Genomic DNA, 4,795 nt, shown 5'->3' with positions numbered 1-4,795 from the left:
TCTTCTATCTATACTAATAAATGAAATAAAAAAGTTTAAGTATATCTTACTTGAGTGTCAAAGTACATGTCAAAGCGTTTCCTTTTCATCTCTTCACATAACTGGAATATCTCAGTGTATGGTAGTTTGACTGTATAAGAAAAAAGGAAACCATAAAAACTTAGTTATTTGATAATTAAATATGTTGTAATCACACCAGTAATTTTTAATTGTAATGGTAATAAATGTGGGAGTAACTCATTGATTGCAAAAGTCAAATACCTATGATTGTGACAACAATATATCCCTAAAAACCACATTTTTGGTAAATTCCCCATCTTCACCTTCTAGCTTTCCTTCTTTAATCAACACTCTTGTCGCAGCTCGAGAGACACCTCTTGATAATGCGACATACAATTGACCATGACTAATAACATGTCTTGGAAGATAGATTCCAACATTTGGAATTTTTTGTCCTTGTGATTTATTTATAGTGATTGCAAAACTTAGTTTGACGGGAAACTGCTTTCTAGTTAGCACAAAAGGAAGTCCTGCACCTTCTGTGGTTTGAAGCTTAACTCTGGGCAAAAAAGCTCTTTTTCCAGCATTGTGCCCTGTAAGTATTTAGACATCCCAAAAATTCATATATAAACCACGACATAGCAACCTTGTCCCATTGCAAAGTCCATATTTGGGGTCTATGTTTCGCAACAACATCAACGGAGCTCCCTTTTTAATTTTTAATATGTGCGGTGGTAAACTTCCAATAGCAATTGTGTTTAAGTATTCCTGCTGGTATAGATTATGTGTATCACCCTCAACCTCGTCAAATGACATCAAATTATGTTCATCTCCAGGGAACTGGTCAATAATTATGTCATTCAATTTTTGAACGTCATAATTTTTTGGAGTAATGATGGCTCTTTCTACCATATATGATGCATCCCATGCATGATTTTGTAATTGGGGAAATGTATGTTCTATAAGATTTTGAATTGAATTTTCACTCTCCCATGGTAGGTTCATTTCCATCTCCAATCCGCATAAGAAATTCCGCGAATTCATGATCATGTATTGATCGCATATTTTGGCGCAGATGTAGGATCTTTGTACTTGACCATAAATGAGACCTAACAATACTTGCGGAAATCATTTGTGCCTTGTTTCCCTTTGCAATAACAGGAAGCACTTGGCGAAAATCTCCTCCCATGATCATTAACTTTCCACCAAATGGAGCATTACAACTCATAACATCTTGTAAAGATCTGTCTAAGGCTTCTAAACAATATCTGTTTATCATGGGTGCCTCATCCCAAATGATTGCAGTTGCTCTTCTTATGAGTTTTGCAAGGTTGTTGTTCTTTCCTATTTTACAAAAGGATCGTGGCTCAATATCAAAAGGTATTCCAAATCTAGAGTGTGCAGTTCTTGCACCAGGTAATAATGTAGCAGCTATACCAGACGAAGCCGCTGCTAGGACAATTTCACCTCTACTTCTCAATAGTATTGATTGATGACATTCATAATAGTATTGAAAGCAATCATCTGATCATTATTTAACTTTTCAACAGATTGAATGTCTTCATTTGGAATTTGGACTAACAATTCTTCCAGGATTGTGGTTGGTAATCCATCATTTTTAGTTGTGCCAAAAGTTACCGCAGGAAGATCGTAGTTTTCGATGAATTTTCCATGGAGTAGTAGTTGTTCCTTCAATTCTCTCAGTAATATATTAGTTAAGTTATCACCCACCAAAATTGTTCTGGTTTGATAATCTTCCACCATATGGGGGTAAAATTCATTAAACAGACCTCTAACATCAGTTGGTTCACAAAAAATTAATACAGTAACAAACAACCTTCGTAGAGCATATGGCAATTGTATATTGGATGCAGTCACCAAGCAATCTCGAATACTATTATCGCACTCCAAATAGCCCCGACGCTCCGCTGCCTGTTTGAATGTGTGAAACGTTGTACCATTATATGTAAGAAGGCATTCCCAACTTGTTGGTCCTCTTAAATGAGACAACAATACACGTAAGTAGAATTTTTCTCCTTCTGAAGGGGATACTGTATAGATGCGACCAATAGCTTTTCGTGGATTTTGTCTTCGCCGCCATTTCTTTACCCCTTTTAGCCAACAATAATGCTCTGGAATCTCTCTGTACAAAAAATTTCTAGCATGTGGATCCACTTGGTTTAGTGCAAAGAATTCCGTTAGCATGGTTATTGAGTTGCGGTTATCATTAAGTACATCAACGATTCTTTGATGATTATAATACTGCACTTGATGATGATTTGGCAAGTGAATTTGTAGTCTTTCAACAGATGGGTATAATTTGTACATGGTGAATTTAAAAATTTTCCACAACGCCTCTGGAGCACAGATCCACCTTGCATCAACATATTGCTGAACCTCATCGATATTTTGACCTCTGTGAACTTCCATCGCAACACGATCTGGACCTTTGTAAACATATTTATACAAATACTTAATGCTCTTGATGCTGCTGCAAACTTCAACATTTATGTGACAGTCGTACTTTAACAACAACCATGGATTATAAGGAACAACCCATATGTTATCAATAGACTTATTTCTATTTAAGTAAACTGGTTCACCAAATCGTCTTCTGTATTCAGGATATGAGTCATTTCCTTGACGTGTATCTTGTACGAAGTTTTTTGGGTATCTTTTTCTACATTGACCGTCTTTAATACATGGTGAATTATCATTGAGTATGCCGCATGGCCCATGGATCATGTGTTTTAGCACTGCCGCATGTAATTGTGGTTCACATTCAACTTTTGGTATTTCTGCTCTTACCACTCGATCATAATCTTCTGGTTCACGTAACTTGTCATCATTATCTAAGATCAAAAGCATATGCACATGTGGTAGTCCTCTTTTCTGAAATTCGGTTACGTACATATAACTTTTAACCTTTCCCAAAACTCCTTTTTTAATGACATCCTCCTTAAGTTGCTCAAATTTGGATCGGAAAATCCTTGTTAGCAAGTCAGGACGATCTTGCGGAGTTTGATGTGGGCCAAGTTCAGAAGTAATTTCAGACCAAGGATTGCATGTCATTGTAAGGAAAATATCTGGTTTGCCATCCTTCAACACGATAGCCATACCATCTTGATATCTTTGTGCCATGTCTCGTTTACTACCTATAAAAGACGATGGCAGTATTGTCCTTTGTCCGACATTATCTACAACAAAAAATTAAATATGTGAATAGTTATATGACGAAACTTACACCCCCTCTACATAATATTAAACAAAAAAATGTATATTTTATACCTCCATTATTTTCTCCATCGTGTAATGCATCTTGCAACCCCTGATATACTTCAGATCGAATATTAGCTTGATGTTGTCGAACCCACCTTAAAATTCCCATCTCAATTTTGACATAATTATCTACGACGTATTGTTGTAAAAGTCGACCCGATTTTAAAAAAACAGATCGATCATTGTGACGAATCTACATTAAATGAAGTAACTATTTAGAAATTATTTAGACGCCAATATTTTTACAATTTATTATTGTTAGTAATTTTAATGTGTACCTGAAGCATGTAGCTGTAGTATGCACGACATGTAAGACTTCCTCCAATATTGTTTTTTGTGTTGAGGTCCCAACCATACGTGCCAAAAGGGTACAATATAGGATATTGTAGAGGATCATAAAACCCCTTAGTTTCTTGAACATTGGTTAGACTTCCATCGTAAGCTACAACATTTATATCTCTTCCACGTTCGATTGTGTCCTCGTCACATCCGACAACAATTGTTGAGACTTGAGAAGCAGATGGTAGATTATATTGTGGTTCATTTATTGGGCGTTCCTTTATAATAAACCTACATTGCTGAACATTTGGTTGTAGTGCAAGTTGCCTTAACTTAATCACAAAAGGATTACATTGATGGAGTATTTGTTGCAACCTATACACTACAACTTGATTTAGTTGAGGATTTTCCATCATCCTATTTTGAAGCTCATGTTCAGTATCATAAATGTATAACTGCAAGAAACGTGGCCTTGAACCTTGATTTGGATGTAAGCCTCCTATTTTGTGGTATAACGCCCCTTGAGCGCGAAATGTATATATTCCACGTCCAGTAGCGATTAGATTTTCATCAATATGAACACCAAGCGAAGTAAACGACAATACATGATTGTAGCTTCTAATGTGTTGTCGAAAATGTCTTCCTTCCGCTGAGTTGTCTGAAAATAATTGTAGCAACACTTCAGGAACAAGGACTTGTGTAAGTGTGACCTTTCCACCTCTGCAACACATATCTTGGGTTTCTTTGTAAAACAATGTTGCGTTGCCATGTGTACATCTTCTCGGAGTAGGTAACAGGGCTTTCGCCATGATGGTGTTGTTTTGAAAATTTCGAGCACAATTATGTGTGGCTCGAAAAATGTTTGGCATTTTTGAATTGTAAAAGTAATAACACGTTTATTATTAACAATTTATTTATTTCGACAGTTACTTAAATGTTATCAACAATTTATTTATTTTGAAAATTACTTAAATTTATAGTAAATTACTAATACACACTAATAGTTATTGATTAATATTTTAAATATTTGAGGTTGAAAAAAAAAGTATTTTAGTTATGAGACATCAAATATGACTTGATTATTGGTAAATAAAATATGAACCGAATTCAATTAAAAATTAGAGATATATAAATTAATAATTGTACCTTGGTCGTCGAATGACAATGCAACATTATTTGTACCAATTGAGAGGACATTCGGTATCGGGGAGTCTATAAAATTTCCATGAAATTCACT

At 35.2% G+C, this 4,795-nt stretch overlaps 1 pseudogene; it reads right to left on the bottom strand.

Annotated features, from left to right (window-relative positions):
• Nucleotides 1–261: 261 nt before the first annotated feature.
• On the bottom strand, nt 262–4,367 carry LOC123896089 (annotated as a pseudogene).
• Nucleotides 4,368–4,795: the final 428 nt, after the last annotated feature.

This window comes from Trifolium pratense, linkage group LG7 (assembly GCF_020283565.1).
Source record: "Trifolium pratense cultivar HEN17-A07 linkage group LG7, ARS_RC_1.1, whole genome shotgun sequence".
NCBI lineage: Eukaryota > Viridiplantae > Streptophyta > Magnoliopsida > Fabales > Fabaceae > Trifolium > Trifolium pratense.
Note: the sequence above shows the minus strand (reverse complement) of the source record. Positions and strands in the feature narration are given on the sequence as shown.